At 40.4% G+C, this 22213-nt stretch overlaps 1 long non-coding RNA gene across 1 annotated transcript in view; it reads left to right on the top strand.

Moving 5' to 3' along the window:
- Nucleotides 1–16524, top strand: part of LOC121396425 — a 60651-nt gene extending 44127 nt beyond the window's left edge. Inside the window, exon 3 of the long non-coding RNA XR_005963036.1 lies at nucleotides 15641–16524. This is a non-coding gene — a long non-coding RNA (uncharacterized LOC121396425). The remainder of the gene's footprint in view (nucleotides 1–15640) is intronic.
- The last annotated feature ends 5689 nt before the right edge of the window (nucleotides 16525–22213 follow it).

Raw genomic sequence — 22213 nt, 5'->3', positions numbered from 1 at the left:
AAAGCGAAGGGTATTAGGTCGCTGATGGTGCCTTCGGTGCGACTGACCATATTTGTCACCTCTTCAAAAGGTCGCATGAGCCTGCAGGCATCGCGCATAAGCACCCAGTAACGGGGGAAAAAAATCCCCAGCTGTGCAGATCCAGTCCTACCACCCAGTTCAAAAAGGTACTCGTTGACGGCCCTTTGTTGTTGCAGCAGACGTTCCAACATAAGGAGCGTTGAATTCCAGCGAGTCTGGCTGTCAGAAATCAAACGCCTGACTGGCATGTTGTAGCGCTGCTGAATGTCAGCAAGGCGTGCCATGGCTGTGTAGGAACGTCTGAAATGGGCCGACACCTTTCTGGACTGGGTGAGAACGTCCTGGAATCCTGGGTACTTGGAGACAAAACGTTGGACTATTAAATTTAACACATGTGCCATGCAGGGCACATGTGTTAAATTGCCTAGTCTCAACGCTGCCAACAGATTGCTTCCATTGTCACACACCACTTTTCCGATCTGCAGTTGGTGTGGGGTCAGCCACCGATCGGCCTGTGACTGCAGAGATGACAGGAGTACAGATCCGGTATGGTTTTTGCTTTCCAGGCACGTCATCCCCAAGACAGCGTGACAACGGCGTACCTGGCACGTCGAATAGCCTAGGGGGAGCTGGGGGTGCACAGGTGTGGAGGAGGAGAAGGAGGACCCAGCAGCAGAGTAAGAAGAAGAAGAAGACGAGGTAGAGAGCGATGGAGGAGTAGAGGTGGTGGCAGAACCGCGTGCAATCCGTGGCGGTGACACCAACTCCACTGTTGTTGTTGAGCTACCCATTCCCTGCTTCCCAGCCATTACCAAGTTCACCCAGTGGGCAGTGTAGGTGACATACCTGCCCTGACCATGCTTGGAGGACCATGCGTCAGTAGTCATATGGACCTTTGGCCCAACACTAAGTGACAGAGATGCGGTAACTTGGCTCTGCACATGTTGGTACAGGTGTGGTATTCCCTTTTTAGAAAAAAATTGCGGCTGGGTACCTTCCACTGCGGTGTCCCAATTGCTACAAATTTGCGGAAGGCCTCAGAGTCCACCAGCTGGTATGGTAAAAGCTGGCGGGCTAAGAGTGCAGACAAGCCAGCTGTCAGACGCCGGGCAAGGGGGTGACAGTCAGACATTGGCTTCTTACGCTCAAACATGGCCTTCACAGAAACTTGGCTGGTGGCAGATGACTGGGAATGGGAACAGGTGGTCAAGGTGGAAGGCGGAGTGGAGGGTGGTTCAGACGGGTCAAGGAGAGCAGAGGTAGAGCAGTAAGATGCTGGACCAGAAGGAGTGTGGCTTTTAGTTTGCCTGTTGCCTTTGAGGTGTTGCTCCCAAAGTGCTTTGTGCTTGCCGCTCATGTGCCTTCGCATAGAAGTTGTACCTATGTGGCTGTTGGGCTTACCAAGGCTCAGTTTCTGACTGCACTCATTGCAAATTACAATGCTTTTGTCAGAGGCACACACATTAAAAAAATCCCACACTGCTGACTTTTTGGAAGTGTGCGATCTGGCGGTAACAGTAGAAGTTGGCGGAGTTGGCGGTATTGGCGGCAATGGCGGGTGCGTTGGCCGGCTGAACACAGGTGCCGATACATGTTGTTGCCCTGCTGATCCCTGCGGGCTGTCCTCCCTGCTTCTTCTAAGTCTTATTCTCCTACTGCCTCTCTGACTCTCCGTCTCTCCATCTGAACTACCCTCCTCTTGCTCTCTTCTACTAGGCACCCACAAAACATCAATCTCCTCATCATCATTCTCCTCAGATGCATCAATTTCTTCTGACACATCACAGAAGGAAGCAGCAGCGGGGACCTCCTCCTCATCACTCATTATGTCCATCTCTATCGTGTTCTCTGCCAGAATTAAATCTGGTGTAAGGTCCTCATCTCCTTCATCTTCTTCTGGCAATAATGGTTGCGCATTACTCAGTTCAAGAAACTCATTGGAAAATAACTCCTCTGACCCCAGTGAAGAAGGGGCACCGGTGGTGGAGGAAGTGTTACGTGGGGTGGCCATAGCAGTGGAGGATGAGGAGGATGTTGTGGTAAAGTTAGAAACGGTAGAGGATGGGGTGTGCTGTGTAAGCCAGTCAACTACCTCTTCAGCATTTTGGGAGTTCAGGGTCATTGGCTTTTTAAAACTGGGCAATTTGCTAGGGCCACAGGATTGCATAGCAGCACGGCCCCTAGCACGGCCTCTGCGTGGCGGCCTGCCTTTGCCTGGCATTATTTTTAAAAAAACAACAACAACAACAAAAACTCAGTTGGTTTTTCTGGAAACGATAATACACACAGCTAGATGGCGGGTTGAAGAAAACACTGTGCAAATAATGCCTACAAAGTCAACGTATACACTACTACAGCGGTGGATACGGATTACGTAAAATATATGAATGCTGCTTGAAAAAAAGTAACTCAAGTGGTTTTTCTAGAGACGATAATATTATCAATATTTAGACAAAATGTGAACAAGGTCACACAGCTCGATGGCGGGTTGAAGAAAACAGTGTGCAAATAATGCCTACAAGGCCAACGTATACACTACTACAGCGGTGGATACGGATTACGTAAAATATATGAATGCTGCTTGAAAAAAGTGACTCCGGTGTTTTTTCTGGAGACGGTAATATTATGGATATTTAGACAGAATGGGAACAAGGTCACACAGCTCGATGGCGGGTTGAAGAAAACAGTGTGCAAATAATGCCTACAAGGTCAACGTATACACTACTACAGCGGTGGATACGGATTACGTAAAATATATGAATGCTGCTTGAAAAAAAGTAACTCAAGTGGTTTTTCTAGAGACGATAATATTATCAATATTTAGACAAAATGTGAACAAGCTCACACAGCTCGATGGCGGGTTGAAGAAAACACTGTGCAAATAATGCCTACAAGGCCAACGTATACACTACTACAGCGGTGGATACGGATTACGTAAAATATATGAATGCTGCTTGAAAAAAGTGACTCCGGTGTTTTTTCTGGAGACGGTAATATTATGGATATTTAGACAGAATGGGAACAAGGTCACACAGCTCGATGGCGGGTTGAAGAAAACAGTGTGCAAATAATGCCTACAAGGCCAACGTATACACTACTACAGCGGTGGATACGGATTACGTAAAATATATGAATGCTGCTTGAAAAAAGTGACTCCGGTGTTTTTTCTGGAGACGGTAATATTATGGATATTTAGACAGAATGGGAACAAGGTCACACAGCTCGATGGCGGGTTGAAGAAAACAGTGTGCAAATAATGCCTACAAGGCCAACGTATACACTACTACAGCGGTGGATACGGATTACGTAAAATATATGAATGCTGCTTGAAAAAAGTGACTCCGGTGTTTTTTCTGGAGACGGTAATATTATGGATATTTAGACAGAATGGGAACAAGGTCACACAGCTCGATGGCGGGTTGAAGAAAACAGTGTGCAAATAATGCCTACAAGGCCAACGTATACACTACTACAGCGGTGGATACGGATTACGTAAAATATATTATGGCTGCTTGAAAAAAGTGACTCCGGTGTTTTTTCTGGAGACGGTAATATTATGGATATTTAGACAGAATGTGAACAAGGTCACACAGCTCGATGGCGGGTTGAAGAAAACAGTGTGCAAATAATGCCTACAGGGCAAATAATGCCTAAAAGGTCAACTTATACACTACTACAGCGGTAGTAAAATAAAAAAAAGTAAAATAAAAAAAAAATGAATATTAAAAAAAAAAAATTAAAGTTGGTGCTGCTGAACTACTAGGAGCAGCAGATTAGCACACCAGTCCCACTCCCCAACACTGCTAGACTAATAGCACTGGGCTCTTATAGTAGTAGTAGTAGTAGTAGTAGTAAAACAACAAAAAAATAAATAAAAGCAGTCCTTACAAGGACTACTGTTATTGCAGCAGTCAGCAGATGAGATCAGAAGCAGGACAGCTGCCCACTGCAGCTACATACAGAGCACTGCAGTAGAAGGTAGATTACTAGCCAGCAAAGCTACCTAAGCTTAAATGTCCCTCAAACCCCTGCAGACTTCTGTCCCTCCAATAACAGAGCAGTATCAAAACGATTACTAGCCAGCAAACTTTCAACTGTCCCTGAAATCACTAACAGGCAGCAGCTCTCTCCCTACACTATCTCTTCAGCACACACAGGCAGAGTGAAAAAACGCTGCAGGGCTTCGGTTTTTATAGGGAAGGGGAGTGGTCCAGGGGAGAGCTTCCTGATTGGCTGCCATGTACCTGCTGGTCTGGGGTGAGAGGGCAAAAAAAAGCGCCAACAATGGCGAACCCAAAATGGCGAACGTCGCGCGACGTTCGCGAACTTCCGGCGAGCGCGAACACCCGATGTTCGCGCGAACAAGTTTGCCGGCGAACAGTTCGCGACATCTCTATTCCTGAATTCAAATGGAATGATTTTTATTGGCAGAAAGGAAATCACTTAAAGGACTGCCAGGAAATAATCATTCTTTTTGTAAGCAGAAAATACTGTATATATCTACCATCAGGGCCGGCCTTAGGCCTATTGGACCAATTGGGCCCAATTGGGCCCCGCACCTCTGGGGGGCCCCGCACCAGAGGGCAGCACAGATAATATTTCCCTCAGCACATGATGCTGCCTGGCCTGCCCCCAACTTTGAGAGTCCAGCCCATCCCCAAATCCATAGGTCTAGCCTGCCCCCAACTCTCATAGGCCCAGCTTTCCTCCAACCTTGATAGGCCCTGCCTGCCCCCAATCCAACCAAACCTGCTCCCAAGCGGAATCGTCCCAGCCTGCCCCAAACTAATTGGCCCAGTCCACTCTCCTATTTCCTCCCTCTCTCTCTTACCCTGTGTGCCCCTATTATGTGTCCCTATTTCATCCCTCTCACTCTCTTACCTTGTCTGCCACTTTCCTTTCTATTTTGTGCCTGTATGTCCTTATTTTCCTAAATGCTTGGTGTGTCAGTAGCCAGCAACACTTTGTCTAGGGGCCCCGCCAACATGGTCCCAATTGGGCCCCACATTTGATAGGACCAGCCCTGTCTACCATGGAGAAATGAAAATGATTCCCTTTTACAACACCGCTCAAGACAAAATCATATGGTACACTATTTTACTGTTTACATTTAAATTTAACAATTTTATATTGAAAAGCTTATTTTTAATAAATTCAGTGAAATGGACACTCATTTGTAATTCAGCTGCTAAAACTCCCAACATCCTTCAAGATTTTACAGTGCTGAAGCATGCTTGAAGAAGGCTGTGTATTTCGTAACCTCTTAGGATCATCCTTGTAAATGTTTGGTATAATGTATATTATTTTCTTTTGTCTATTGATCATTGATGTATCATGAAGTGCTTCACTTGACTAATAATAGCTGCCAAGCATCCCTGGAAACAATTGTCACAGTCACAGAAAATGTATTCATTTTTTTAAATCGGACAAACTGTACAAATTTATTGCAGTGATCTTGTTCCTGGAAATCTAGTCTTACTCTGTAACCTATAGTTATTGTTGCTTAAAATGCCATTGCCTTGTTATAACCGTGGCCATTTGACATGTCATATAAGCTAGACATGGGGTATTTTGCTCACTTTTAATAGAATTCTGGTATGGTGCAAAGGCTCTGCAACAAAATGGCTCTGAAAATAGGTTTTTACTTGGCTCTATTGTATTTGCCTGGCTGGTAAAAATTACAGTTGATGCCAGTGCAATAAAAATGAAGAAATACAAAAGGCATAAGAAGAGTATTGGTGTCAATCATAACAAGAATTCATTTTCAGACATTAGCTTTTATACAAACAGTACATTTTACTTTTTTTTTTAATCCTAGAACCATAAACCGTCATGGCAGCAAAATAAAATGTTTGTGTTTGCCTATTTTATGTGTAGTGTACAGGTAGGCTATACCAATATTTGGGATACGCCTAAAAATACTTTTTGACCCATAAACTTGCTTCACTTGCTTTTATTTACTAGGATGGCACATCTACCCTGGGTCAGTGGGAAGTTTCTCTACCTGGAAAATGGCATGTTCAATGCAGCACAAAGAGTGTACATGAAAGTGTGTTTTTTGGGAAGCTTTAGTTCCTAAATAATTCCCCTGGTCATTAACATTCATCATCTTGGAAGTAAGAAAGTCAGATGGAACAGAAGCTGCTTTTAATTTATTTTAATATAAAATAGCAGTCAGGAAGGCAAAGCTAGAAAACGAGGAACTGATTACTTTGAGGTCGAAAACGAACTCCATAAAATCCTTGTAAGTATATTAATAGTAATAAGATGCAAGTTAAGTATAAGTTGGGATTTCTAAAAAAGCATATTTGCTTAATTCTTTTCTTCAATGAATACTACAGAGGAGCTTGAAGACCAGCTGGATAGAGGCACTAATGCTCAGATAAGACAGTGGCTGACACATGATATGGTACTCAAATGTTTACTTAAAGTTAATGTGAACGAGGCACCAGGACCTGATGGAACACAGCCTCAACTACTAAGAGAACTTAGTTCAGTTTTAGCCGGACCCCTGTTTCTGATTATTTCAAACTCACTTCAGTTATGGTGCCTGTAGATTGAGGGAAAGATGATTAAAATAGGATTACAATCTCAGCCTGGGAATTATAGGCCTAAAAGGTTTGATATCTTTGGTGGGCAAGTTATTTGGAAGTTTAACCATAATCTTGAATATAGCTTGGTACAACTCAGGACAAGTAAACATTCTGGTTCTATTGCAAGACCATTCTATTGCAAGACACCTATGCACTGTAGCACTCAATATTGGCAGCAGTGTGTATATATATATATATATATATATATATATATATATATATATATATATATATATATATATATATATATATATATATATATATATATATATATATATATATATATATATATATATATATATACACACACACAGTCCAAATGGCTCAACACACCACTACTCCAAATGACTGACCCATGTGCTACCATCCAAAGCTGCATACAAAAATCCAAAAAGTGAGGTACACACTGGGAACTTTTGCTTAATTGTGCATCACATGTCCCAAGGGGTGGCACGGGGTTGGGTGAGTGCTAATTGGTTTTACTTATTTATTGGCAATATGTTTTATGGCGTGTTAATGGTCTTGATAAAGGTCTCAGAAACAGTCCGAAATGTTGACCTATTAAGATTTATTTAATAAAATTGACCTTTTAAATTAAGCAAAAGTTCCCAGTGTGCACCTCACTTTTTGGATTTTATATATATATATATATATATATATATATATATATATATATATATATATATATATATATATATATATATCCCTTGGTATAACGTATAAATCAAATTTGCAGCCTCATGTCCTTCAATATATAGATACTTTTATGTGTACAAACCAACACATTCTAAGCCTCATCTGGTATATTAGTCTTCCATAAATATGATGTCACGTTTCATTGACATGTTAGTGATTTTATCTATGAGCCGTCAAATTCTTGCCTGGGAGGGGTGTGTGTAGATTAATTCCAGACTGAAACACAGTCTTTCCCCTGTTCACTGGTGTTCAGGTGTTTTTTTATCATCTGTAGTTTTATGTTATTTTTATAGAGTTCCCTTACTGTTATTACTGTAGTTTCTTGCTCAGTTAAAATAGCTTACAGAATTGTAGGACCTTTGTATGATAGAAATGATTTATACTGATGCCATCATGTAATTAAAAAATATTTAATGGAAACTAACAGCCTCTGATGCTTATAGGAGATATGCTTTAGAAGGAAGCATGCCAAGCTATCATGGTTTACTGGATCTGATGTTGAATTGAATGTCCCTCTCTGATCCATCTAGCACTGGAGAGGTGTTCCTCATATCATAATACCGTGAGTCAGATTCCCATGCTATTAATTGGTATGGAGTGGTTTAATATATAATATCTGAAACCCCAATTGTTGAGGCTTCATTAGCTTTTAAAAGATGAATGTCTTCATGTGTGAATTGGTTTTAGTTTTAGGAAATGGATTCTTATTTTAGATTGTTGATCAAATAATTCTTTATTTTGGAATGCAGAACAAAGACTTGTACGTAGTAGTTGTTTGTCCTCCTTCCTAATATTCCTTATTGTATTTTATTTCCTAAATGCAGATAGCTCTATAACTCTGAGTGCTGCAAAGCAGGAAGTAGTGTTCTGGCTATTATGTTGGACATCCAGTCACTCCAGCCTTTATACATTACATTTTTGTCCAATTAACTATATAAACAACATTTTATTGTTAAATATCTCATTGCAAATAAATGTTTTGCGATTACATACACTGCGCATGTTGGCAAGAGCCATTTGCTCGCAATCATTGCAAGGAAATCTTTAAGGATTATAATCGTTCAAAAAGGACACAAACATGGTCACTAATGTAAGGTGTTTGCGAATGTTTTTAGCATTAACAAAACATAAAACATTCCCCCATTAGAATTAGATGTTCCCTACACTATCTATAGATCTTATAGGTTTCTGCTACACAACCTACTTGTTGAACCAATTGTAAGTGCGTTCAAAATGATAATGTAAGCAAGGTTATTTTTGAGGAGATGCATAAAACATGTGGTAAGTTAGATATAGTTATGAATGGTAGAGACAGGGGAGATATTTAAAAACTAGGAAAACTATTAAGAGCATTAAGGTATGAACATTACCTCTATATTATGCTCCCTAAATCACCCCTTCACTTGTCAACTTGATGTCAACCCTCCAGAACCAAATATGGGTGATCTTTAACCATGCCACACATATTCACCCTTTGTTATGGCCAGACTTCACACTCCTTTCTCTGCCAGATATGAAGATCTAGGATATGCAATCATTTGCATATTGCATATGCAGTGTATTGCTACAAGTGGAGCGACACCCTGAATAAAAGAAGGTTTATAGGAATACTGGATTTCTAAAGAGTTATGAAAAATCCAAGATGGTTGACAGGTCTGAAAGCATTACCTGGTGGTGTAGTTTAGGAGTAATTGGAGGACTGCAAGTAGGACTTCTAAGGGTTAGAATAATTAGGGTAGGGGACTGGAAATGTAAAGGCCAGGGATCACTACACTACTATTCTATAGGTCTGACAGTATCACAGATTACACTACTATTTTTATATTAATACTATATAGCCTCTCGTCCCTTAGGTTATTATTTACTGTCATTTTTAAATGCATTTTGAACTCTGAAGCATCAGTTTTTTTCATTTTTTTAAAAAAACTTTTAAAAAATTGTTCCTCTGGGTATTTATGTCACTGAAGACTTTCATGTTTTTGAAACACACTTTAAAAGAAAATAAGACATGACTTCAGAGGTATACACATATTATATGTTCAATACAATAAAACCACTGACCTATGGAGCACTCTCTGTACTTGCTTTAATGTTCATTCAATTATTTAAGATGTTTTCGAGTAAAGTGGAAAAGCTTTTATGAATATCTGTAATCAGTGCAAGGCATGAACAGCAGAACATGAAATCAATATTGCCTGCGGCCCATTTTCTACAGTGGTGCTTACTTGTCACATTTGCCTCTGCTGAAAGAGAAACTCTCGCCTACAACTGATATATGCCTTTAAAATAGTCATGGTGCTGCAATTTAATAGAGGATAGGTCATAAGTTTTATTGCTGATCCAGTCAACCCCAAAGCTAGGTAAAAGCATTTCTTCCAGGTTTTAGAAAAAATATATGGATTGCCAATACAAAGGCTTCCAGTCTGTGAACAAGTTGCCAGGAATTGTTTCTTGTTTTGTTCTTTTGCTTTGCAGAAAACCTTATTTTATTGTCGGTCAATAAGATAAGAGTAAGGTTTCTTTTCCGAGACAGCGATTTTAATCAAGGGACATTGTTGCATGCAATAAAGGTAATTGGTTACAGTTATACTGTAACTCCAAATCTCAAAAATAATGGCAAAAGACGAAAATATTGTAGCAAAAATAGTTATTTTAAAGTCTTTTGTAATTGCAATTGAAAAGGGTATTTGGTTGCCCAAGTTTATTCATTAAACAATGTAGTAGAAGACATGTTCATAACAAGCAGTGCAGAGAAATTCCCTTTATTGTTGTCAAAGAAACTGCATGGTTTTGGAGGTACCCTTACAGCAGTATATCAGTGGGAATCCACCACATTCATTATTTTGGGATTCAACCAAATCCTTTGTGAAAGATTTGGCCAAATCCTGAACCAAATCTGAACAGTAATTTGCATATGCAAATTAGGGCCAGGAAGGGCTCAAAAGAACCATGCTCTGTGCGAACAGTTAAAAAATGTTTTACTTTCTTGTTTGTGTGATCAAAATCACATGCTTTAAGGATTTGGATTCGGCACAGCTAGGCACTTGGATTTGGTCAAATCCAAATCCTGTTGAAAATGGCAGAATCCTGGACAAATCCCAAACCGAATCCTGGATTCGGTGAATCCCTAATATGTAGATTGGTAGCTATGATAAATCTTCCTGAGTAATATATTCAAGTCATGCAGACCCTTTTCTTGGGAGTTCTTACTGAACCCAAGTATCAGGAATGGCGTTGGTGTATAAACACAATAATCTAACTCAAAATCATCTCATACTTTACTGATCCCCAAGTTCATGCAATATTTATTGATCCCCTGGTAGCTCTGCTCATTCATCTCCTAATGGTCTGTAAAGATATTCAAAGCAACGTGATCTGCTGGTAATATTAAAGGACAGGATTGGGGACTGCTGCTATTAGGTTATAACACAGGAGATGTTTAATAGGGTTTTGTCTCATGCTGAAGGTTCTACAAAATGTATTAAGCAGTCTCCATATCCTTGTTTGAGGCAATAAACATCTCTGTTTTCCATGATCGCTCTGATACTTGTAGCATTCAACTGAGATACCTCTTGTGCTTTTACACCTAGGGGCAGATTTATGAAAAATTCATCTGAGGAATCCATCAGTTCAAAGCTGATTACAGTTACTAATTGTTCAACTGTCTTTTGACTTGATTATTTTTTACAATCACTATGGATTGTTCATATAAAAAAAATACTAGCAATAATAGCACCTTATAGTTTACGAAATTTGCCAGAAAACTATAAATAAAAATAAAAATCTATGAATGAGAAGCTTCTGGAATGTGATGTCTTCATATGTATTTAACTGAAATATAGAAATACATGGGCACCTTAAGTAAATCATAAAAGGGGAACTACTGCGAAAATGAAAATTTAAGTTTTAAGCTTCAGCATACTGAAATAACAAGTTTTTTTTAAATAGAATCAATTAAAAATTCAGGGAAATCCCTGGAGCTATAAGCGCAGGGGCTATATGACAAGGGATCTGAATGAACAGGAGCCAGATTGCATTGTTTTATGTTTAGAGATTGGCATAATCAGATGAAGCTGTGAATGGTGAGAAACAATGAGTTAGGGGAACAGTAACATAAAAAATGAGGCTTTTTTGGGGCAATGGGGATATACTGCGTTGTTGCCCTGCACTGGTGGGGCTGCTGTGTTTGCTTCAGAAACACTACTATTGTTTATATAAATAAGCTGCTGTGTAGCAATGGGGGCAGCCATTCTAAGGAGACAGGGCTCAGGTGACACAGGAGATACCGGATAGTGTAGAACATAATGGTGTTATCTGGTATCCACTATTTAACCTGTACCATATAGCTTGTTTTCAATTTTCGCCATTGCTAGCTTGTTTGTGTGAACTGTAGTGGTGTTTCTGGGGCAGGCAGATCAGTTTTGCCAGTTCAGTTCAACAGTACATGATGTTTTTGTTACTTTAAAACACATTAATTTTTTGGTGTTACTGTTCCATTAAGGCAGGTGAAATCTGGGCTGGGAGAGGAGATCGCACCCACCCTCCCCCTTTTTGCATATTTTTCAAAATGTCAGGAGTTCTCTTCTTTATGTTCTCATATCACCTATTAATAACTAAATGTGGATGTTTTATTGAATTCACTGTTATATGGTGTTGTTTTTGGTATCTTTATGCTGAAAAAGTGAGAGTCAATATTGTATTAATTTATGTTATTTCCAAATGCTATGTATAAACACCACCCAGAACTCATAAGGATGGCACACAGATTATTTCTTGCATAAATACCACCAGAACTCATATAAGGATGGCACAAAGATTATTTCATGTATAAATACCCCCAGAACTCATATAAGGATGGCACACATATTATTTCATGTATAAATACCCCCAAAACTCATATAAGGATGGCACACAGATTATTTCATGCATAAACAACCCCAGAACTCATAAGATTGGCACACAGATTATTTCATGTATAAACACCCCCAGAAGTAATCAATTCCATCTGATACCCCCCCATGGGGCTCCCAACATTTGGCAAACTATCCCTTATCTGAGCAACAAAATATACAGCATTACAGCAAACAAATTTAATATTTTACATACCAACTACCCACCCACACTGACTGAGGCAAGCAAGGCAAGGTGGGCGGCACAGCAGCGGGTGGCTTCTGCCCCAACTCAGAGTAGACTGCCAGGCCTGGCGTTGAGCACTTTGTTTGACGCGTCATGCAATACGCTCCCTCCCCCTCTGTTGCCAATTTGTAGACTGCGGCGGCGCCTACTCCTACAGACGCTTATATAAGGAGAGGATTTCCAGTGCAGGGGGATCTACCAAGTACCGATTTCTGGGGGGGGGAGATTTTGGTGAGGATGGCTGGGATGGTGGTGTTGGCGGCGGGGGTGGGATAGAGAGGCAGCAGAGGCTGCTATGTAAAAAAAAAAAAAAAAACAGCTCAGCGGTGGGCCCCCAACAGTAGTGGGCCCTGGGCAGATACCCCTTTATTAAAGCAGCCCTGGATACAGACACTACTACTCCTTGTGCTAGGTGACAGACTGCTTGTATTTCCTATCATCGACACACTGCAGATTCAGGACTAGTAGCAGGGCTGCTGAACTTCTATCATGTTGGAAGATGCAGCTCCTGCTGGTAGCAAAGTTTGTGGGCCGTCCTCTCTATAGGTAGAGGCAGCCTAATGCTCAATGGTGAATATAATGTCATAGTGCTGATCTCAAGTCTTCAGTGAGGAATGGCAGAGCATAGTGGCTTTAGAATATTGCCTTGGGTTAGGCTGGCAAGGTGCAATTTATTTGATAAAATGTGAATAAATGCTGTGGCCATTTTATAGCATCTCTTCTGGTCATTTATTAATGTATGTAACAAAGGGGTTCAGTGGGATGGGGTCAGTTGAACATTTAGCGTTTCTGAAATAATCAAGTTTATCTTTACTATTCCTCTCTCGGCATCTGTTTCTCTTCATTATCTCTTCATGCAGCAGTTGGGTGTCAGATATTCAATCAAATATGTCTTATATGGGGGCTCCTTTTGCCTAGAAGATGTATTAGAGCTCACGCTATTAAAATCACCTGACCTCATGTCTCTCTACATGCAGGATTTGTGCAAAAGACAGTTATTTTGTTTGTACTGCAATCAGTTATTTGAGTGAGCTCTTATACATCTGCTAGGAAAGGAAGCCCCCTATAAGATACAGTATATTGGATCTAACTGTCAATGAATATCTGACACCCAACTACTGCAAGAATACAGAATGAAGAGAAATAGATGCTGAGAGAGGACTTGTGAAGATAAACTTGATAATTTCAGAAACTATGCAGAATATTTAATTGATTGTATTTAGAATGTTTCTTGTTTCATTATGATGAAGCTTATACTAAATTTTCAATTTCGCGATAGTTCCTCTTTAAAGGGAATGTCAATCCAAAAAAATGTTTTTTGCCTTATAAAAGACAACATAATTCTAAGCAACTTTGCAATATACATTGATTATAATTTTCTATGGTTTTTAAGTTATTTGTAACTTATAACTTATTTGTAAATATGTATTACTATAGAAAGCAGTGTCTGTTTCTTTCTTTTATCTACCCTGAAGGCTCAGACTGTTGAAACAAGGCAGCTGATTAACAGAACTGTCTTTGCTGGGGAACCAAGACTTTTGCAACATTATTTAAAATGTAACAATCAGGATTTAAATGTTTCTTTCAACAGCTTGTTTTTTACATATAACTTTAAAAGCACTGAAAATTGTTAATAAACATATATTGCAAAGTTGTTTAGAATGAAGCTTTCTTTTATTAGGCACATTTTAGAGTTGACTTGCCCTTAAAGAGGATGATATTATGTTAAGGAGGTACTCCTTATTTTTGGAGGTGTGTTTGTTAGACATTGGGTAAAATCTACTCATAATTCCCTTGCTGTAAAAGTCACAAATACTGTAGATGTAATAGAAGGCTTGGATAAAATGAAAACACAAAAGTTAACATTGTTCCTATACATTATCTGGTCATGTGACTATTTCATGAAGCAATATAAAGGGGTTAAACCATAAAGAAAAGCTTAATGAAAGAAAACATGGAATTTTCCAGGAACTAAAAATAAACATTCATTTCAATCATTTTAGACTAATTTGTTAATGTAAATGCAATTAAAAGCAGAATCCGCTATACTCTGTTTAAAAAAATGAAATAATTGTATCAAAAACAGTTTATTACTCATCTGACTTCTGCTACATTATTTCAATGGTCTGAACCAGCAGCATACAAAATAGCAAGAGACAAACAGACACCGCTTTCAATAGCAATTACATTAAAAAATAATGTTAAATTGATGTAATGTAAAGTTGCTTAGATTTAAATTTCTTTCATAATGGAATTTTTGTATTGCCTTTTTAATATACCTGGGTAGTGAATAGGAAATTATAGAAGGCTTTTAAATGGAAAATTGCCCTCCTATTTTATTTATTTTTTGCTTATCTTTCTGTTCAGGCCCTTTCCTGTTTCTCAAAAATTCTAGTTTGATAGTGTCATTGTGCACAGAGAGTATGTTAACTTAAAATTATTTACTTACTTTAAATGGATTTGATGGGAGATGCCCTTCCTCCAATTCTGAGTTCTCTGGGTTTCTGGATAAGAGATCCCATACCTGTGATGATAATAATGATAAGAACAATGACTGGTCATTAATGATGAGCTAATTTGTCCCATCAAAAAAATTAGCGATATGGCATTGAAGTCAATAGGTATTGAAAATCATTTTCTGCGGAACAATCTTTTAACGTGCGCGACAATTTTTTTCACTCCAAATACATTAAAATCAATGCCCATTTTTTTTCTTAAGGCGACTTTTTTGTCAATGGCCATTTTTTTTGCACTACCTTTTTGTTGCATTGACTTTTTTGTCGCAGCAAATGTTTGCCGCAGATTCGCAAATAAATTTGCAGTTGGCAAAATGAGGAGTTTTGCCACAAACCTATGGCTGGCAAAAAAATTTGCCCATCACTACTGGTCATATAATAGGCAAAGTAAAATGGCACTTTATTTAATTCCTTTTAACATGTATATTGTATATGATAGGATATATTATATATTTATAATATCCTTTTGTCATCATTATAGTGAATAGTGATGTTGTGTGACAGTCAGGCCCCCATTAGGTAGCTTTCTTCTCCGGAGCATAATGTCAGCTTTGGTAAATGAGTCAGTGTATGTGCCCTAAGCACAGGGCTTCCCTGGAGAGAAACTGCAGGGAGGTTACATATACTAGCCAGCTTTCCCTGATATAATGATATGGTATTATTCTTCTATTCACCCAGGGAGTTGTAAGTGCAGAACAAGATGTCACTGAAACCATGGAGGCAGAAATGATAAACACATCCCAGATCCAGACAACAACAACAGAGCATGTCTACTGTGATTAACTCTTCAACCAATGCCTTTGTCTCGTGTTTTCTCGATTTTGCTTGGTAATAATACATATCTTGACAATGTAGAGTGCATCCCTTCAGCTTAGAAACTCATATCTTCCTGTAACGGTTTTTAAGAGACAAACACCTCCAGCAATGGGATCGTTCTGGTCTAAAAACTAGTTCACTCCTTTGTGCAGTGGAGTGTGATGGATATTAATATTTTAATGACCTTCTTTGGTCTAAAGGTGTTAACCCATTCATAGTAAGAATGATTGTCTCTCCTGCAGAGCTAGCATAAGTCTTACTCTAAAAACACTCCCCGGTGTTAGTGTGATGCCTGCTGTACAGTATGTCTGTAATGAGAATGCTCTAGGGGCCAATGTTTTACTCCGTGTCTTGCAGAGAGATGAAAGCAACAGAATGGAGCACATTATTCCAGCATCAGAGCATAGAGAGAATATATTCCATAGTTTTTGCTTTATTGTTTAATATTGGGTTGCATGTGAGTGGGAATTTATCCCCCCCTGATAAATATGATGGATGCATGCTTCTGTCATTTAAAGACACAGCTAAACTTTTTAAGGGGTACTGTATATAATATATTTGTCCATTAACCTGCCTCAACTAAACATTGATATAACCCTTTTTTGTTGAGTAATTGTGTGACTTCCACCCCAGACAATCTTTGTTTTCCATGTAATTGTCATTTGCTGCTATCTTAACTCACTTCTCCCCATGCTCATATTCCCCATCCATGTGCATATGCACAATAATTATATGAATAAAAATAAATAGATATACATCAGACTTCTCTTACTTTTGTTGAATTAATTTTATTACCTCAAGAGACCTGCTTATCTTAAAAAGTTACATTTGTATATTTGCGTATCTTAAATTGTTACAACTGTATCTAAGTGCAGGTGTTCTATGTTCTGAGATCTCTGCCAAAAAAAACTATTGTCTTAAATTTCAGACACTTTGCATCTTTTTCTGGCATCACTGCAGGTGATCAAAGAGAAACTCTGGACTTTTTAATATAAATTCAGGACTGCAGTCTGAGCAGTCAAAATACGGCAGAAAACGGGGTAGTTGGGAGGTATGATCATTTATTCAAATTTAGGATACAGTAAAATTGCCAGTATATTTTTTGCGTGTAGGAGGAAAAATGCAAACTCCTTCGAAATAGTTACTATGTTTGGACAGTTGAAATGCAAAGCAGCAGTACTGACTATTAAGTCTCCATTCTGCTTTTTTACTCATGCACATGTGGCACAGTGTGATTTTTAATTTTTTGTCTTTTAACTTTTATTTTAATTCTTTAGGCAGACAGATTTGGGGAGGCTTAGCCTCTCCAAGGGGCAAATTCACTAAAGTGCAAGGCACCTAACGCTAGCGCAAATTCGCCAGCGTGAGGTCATTTAGTTACTTTGCAGATTTACTAACGGTTGCTGGCGTAAATTCGCTAGCGAAGTGTACCTAATCTAGCCAGGCGAAGTTGCATGATGACGAAGGGACGTAACTACGGTAATTCACTAACTTGCGCATTTTACTGAACGTTACCTCTTGTGCCAGACTTGCCTTCGCCACCTCAGACCAGGCGAAGTGCAATAGAGTAGATAGGGATTGCTTCAAAAAAAGTTGAAATTTTTTCTAAGTCCCAAAAAACGCTGGCGTCTTTTCCTTTTTTAAGGGTGATAGGCTTAAAAAGATCATACATTTTTTTGGGGTACCCTCCTTCCCCCCTACATTTCCTAAAATATGGCACCTAAACTATACAGTGGGCACATGTGTAGGGCAAAATAACAACTCTGTTTTATTTTATGAAGGTTTCCCAGGCTTGTGTAGTGTAATGTATTTGCTGCTACATATACGTCTATTGTACTTTAACTTCGTGTCGTATGCAAATTAGGCATCGCTAGCGTAACTGCGCTTTCCTTGACGAATTAACGCTAGCGCAACTTTGCTACCTTTCGCCTCCCTGAGCGCAACTTCGGATTTTAGCGAATTAGCGGCTCCCTGGCGAAACTTCGCCTAGTGAAGCCTGCGCTAGCGCAACTCCGCAGGTTAGTGAATTTGCCCCCAAGCCTTAATGAAAAAACCGCCTTTGGCTGACTCCACCCTCAAACGCTTGTTTTCACCAACTGCAGCACTAAAACTTTTTAAAAGGTAACTACCAAAATAAGGAGAATAAGGAGAATAATTATACTTTGCCTAATTCTAAGCAGCTTTGCAAAGATTGCACTGGTTTTAATGTTATTTGTAAATTGCAGTTGAAAACAGCATTTCCCCCTTAAACTGCTCGTTTTAACTCTTGATACCTGTATAGTAAGAAGCCATCCCTAGCTAACGTTTCGTTTTAATAAACTGGTTTCTGTTACATTGTTTTAAGTCAGATCAAGCAGTGCAGAAAATAGAAAAAGAGGATCAGATGCTGTTTTCTACCTCAATTACATTTATATAATATATATATATATTTATGTAATAGAAAGTTGCTTAGAATTAATAATTTATGTTCATTTTACTGAGAAATGTTTGGAATAAAAACTTCCAGTTATTGCTTTTGGGTTAATAAGATTTCCCCAGCCAAAGCCTAAGCCACTCTCTTCCACTTCCTGTCCAGCCGGCATGCTCCTTAGACGGATTCCTTGTTAAGGTCATTCATTAGTCCCTGCCATCAGGGTTAAACCCTCAAATTCTGCCAGCATATTTTAGCAAATAACACATAGTGACATTATAATTACAAATATATTGGAACTTGACAGTGTCCTTGACATGTGAAAATTAGATCTGTGCTCAGAGGTTGCTGTAATATTAATATCCATGAGAAATATATTCAGCAGCATTAAAATGAATAAAAGAAACCAAGAAATTTTACAATGCAGTATACAACAGCCTTGTGTTTGCTATGTGATTAGTTTTGGAAAGCCTATGTATGTGATGCCATGTGACAGGAAGTACATCATTAAGCACCGATTATAACTGATGACCTTAGTGATTTATCTGCCAGGCGCGAATTCCCGCATTTCGCCGCATTATACTATCATATTCTTACATGGTTTGGTTTGTTTAATAGAAATAATGTGCTCGCTATTGTCAAATATAAGGACCATATAAAAAAGCAAAGCTGAAGACCAAGTGTGTTTATACAGGTCATTGATTTCTGAGGTGAATTCTAATGTCTTCATATTTTTTAAAAGTGGGTACATTATTTATTATAATACACAGGATTCAGAGAGTCATGTGAAACAAATCACTGAGCACCAATAATAACTGATGACATCAGCAATCTCCATTTATAAGGAAATCATTTACAGGATACTCTCTTTGTCACGGTCGGCAACCTAAATTCAGAACCAATGCTAAGCACCCTGTTCTCAGCTCTTGCTTCCGCCTTTAACAGCCACCTTTCACCTCGGGAGGAACCCTCGGCTAATCGGATGCCGCCAGGTCTTATTAAGAGAAGTGCCAAGAAGGTCGCGGTACAAGGTGTAGGCAGAAAGCATAGTCAAATCAGGCCGGGTCAGGGCAGGCAGAGTACAAATGGAGTCAGGCAGGCAAGGGTCAAACCAGGAGATCAATCAGAAGGGTTACGGAATAAGCGGAGTCGGTTACCAGGCAAGGGTCAGGTACAGAAGTCAGAATTGTCCAAAAACAGGCAGGGGTCTGTCAGGATCGTAAGGGTTCTGGCTCCGCCCCTCGAGTCATTCCAGGCGCAGTCACGCAGCGCGTCAGAAGCGACGCAGGCGCGGTGACGTCGACGCAAGCGCGGTGACGCCGGCGCAAGTGCGACGGCACTGACGCAAGCGCGACGGTACTGACGCCGGCGCTGTGACGCTGAGGCCATTTGGACGCTGGGCCTATTTAAACCATCTTTTTAGAGCAGGACCTTGCTCAGACATCGTCTTTGCTACTCTGAAGATTCCTGTGAATTATCCAAGCTTGATTCTTTTCGACCTGATCCACTTGACTACGCCTCTTGCCTACTCCTCCTGTTTTGACGTTCCGGTTGCTGTTTTTCTGGTTTGACCCTGCCTGACCTTGACTTCGCTGACCTCTCCGTTCCTGACCCGGCCTGCCTGACCAATCTTCTTGTTCTCCGCTGGGAGCTGTGCTTCAACATCCAACTGCTAATCGGCTCTCATACCTTCCCCTACCAGTCTCTCCTCTGTTCATATCGAGGGTATACCGTGTGGGGTACTGTAGCAGCGGCCTTCTATCAGCATATTGGTTCCAGATTCCTGGTAAGCCTGACAGTATGTCTGAGCCAAGCAGAATGGAACCAGCTGAGGAAGTAACTGCTTTAGAGACTTTAGCCCAGCAGATCGCAGCCCTCACACAAGCAGTGCAAGAACTTCAAGGGGGGTATCATGGTTTGCAAGCTCGGCTTACCGAACTTCCACCTTCTGATCCAGATACTGCCTCGGCTTCCACATCCAGCGCCACTCCTTCCCAAGCAGCTTCAGGGGAGATACACCCTGAACCAAAGATTGCGCTGCCGGATAAATTTTCGGGTGACCGAAGCCAATTTCGGACCTTCTGGAACAGCTGCAGACTTCTGTTTTCGCTCCAGCCTAGAACCTACTATGACGAACGCACTAAGGTCGGGGCAGTGATCTCTTTCCTTGCGGGAGAGCCACAGATCTGGGCCCATCGCCTATTGGAGCTCAACAGCCCGCTCCTGGCTGATGCTAAGACTTTCTTTGCTACTATGGCCTCCCTATACGATGACCCACAGAGGCCAACTACTGCCGAAACCGCCATTCAGTATTTGACCCAAGGCAAGAGACCCGTCGAGGACTATGCGGCTGAATTCCGTAGGTGGGCTGTTGACACCTCATGGAATGAATCGGCATTAAGACATCACTACCGGTTCGGTCTGTCTGTTCCGTTGAAAGATGAGCTAGCAAGAATTGGAGTTCCGGACAGCCTGGAAGAGCTGATCCAATTATCCATCCAATTGGATCGGCGGTTAAGGGAACGCCAGGTTGAGAAGTTTTCTCCTCAAGTTTCGTGGGTCATGCCCAAGGCTCCTCCACCGATTCCTAGCACCTCTTCACTTCCTGCAGCTGAACCAATGCAACTGGGGTTAATTCGGCCAAGTTTGTCCCCTGAGGAGAAGTTGAGAAGACGACGCCGTAACCTCTGCCTCTATTGTGGCTCGGCTGATCACCTTCTGCGCACTTGTCCTGTTCGCCCAGAGGGTAATGGTCCTACAAAGACTGAAATTAAGTCCCAGCTCCAATTTTCAAGTGCCCATATTTCTCTGTTTATCTCTTTGCAGTGGGGAACAAACGGTCTGCAAGTGGCGGCAATCCTTGACTCAGGCGCTAGCAGTTGTTTCATGGATTCAACTTTCGCAAGGGACCATCAAGTTCCATTAATGACGAAGTCTCAGCCGATCCTTATCAAGATGGCCGATGGGTCTCCTCTTCGTTCTGGTCCAGTTACTTTAGAGACTTCACCTTTATTTTCTTCAATAAATGAGATGCATTTTGAGTTAATTCGCTTTGATGTGGTCTCTTCTCCTTTATTTCCAATTATTATTGGACTGCCATGGTTAAAGGCACATAACCCGGTGGTTGATTGGGCATTAGGAACTGTAACATTTTCTTCTCCATATTGCCTCCAAAATTGTTTTCATCCACAGGCCCCTCCTAAGACTGTGGCTTGTACTACAACTGAACAAAAACTGCTGTTGACAGTGCCTGCGGTTTACCATGAATTCTTGGACATCTTTAATGAGAGGAGTGCTGATGTCCTTCCACCCCATAGGGCATACGATTGTCCGATCGACTTGCTGCCCGGTGCTCCTATACCATTTGGACGTATCTTTCCTCTTTCAGAAAGGGAGCTAGGGGTCCTTCTCGAATACATTAACGAAAACTTAAAGAAAGGTTTCATTAGACCATCCACGTCACCTGCCGGAGCTGGAATTTTTTTTGTAGAGAAGAAGGACCATTCTCTTCGTCCTTGCATAGATTATCGGGAGCTTAATAAGGTAACCATCAAGAACCGTTATCCGCTTCCGTTGATCCACGAACTGTTTCAGAGATTTCGTTCTGCTTCTGTATTTTCAAAATTGGATTTGAAGGGAGCTTATAATCTCATCCGAATTAGGAGAGGGGATGAATGGAAGACAGCCTTCAGAACCAGATACGGACACTTCGAGTATCTCGTTATGCCCTTTGGGTTATGTAACGCTCCAGCAACGTTCCAACATTTCATTAACGACATTTTCAGAGACATTCTGGACATTTATGTGGTTGCATATCTTGATGATATTTTAGTATTCTCCTCATCACTGGAGGAACACCGTTGTCACATGAGAGAAGTGTTTCGTCGTTTACGCCTTCATGATCTGATAGCGAAGGCAGAGAAATGTGAGTTTGAAAAAGACACCATTGAGTTCTTGGGGTTCATTATTTCTGTTAATGGAATCATCATGGATCCAAAGAAGACGTCGGCAATCCTAGATTGCCC

This window comes from Xenopus laevis, chromosome 7S, assembly GCF_017654675.1.
Source record: "Xenopus laevis strain J_2021 chromosome 7S, Xenopus_laevis_v10.1, whole genome shotgun sequence".
Classification (NCBI taxonomy): Eukaryota; Metazoa; Chordata; class Amphibia; order Anura; family Pipidae; genus Xenopus; species Xenopus laevis.
Note: the sequence above shows the minus strand (reverse complement) of the source record. Positions and strands in the feature narration are given on the sequence as shown.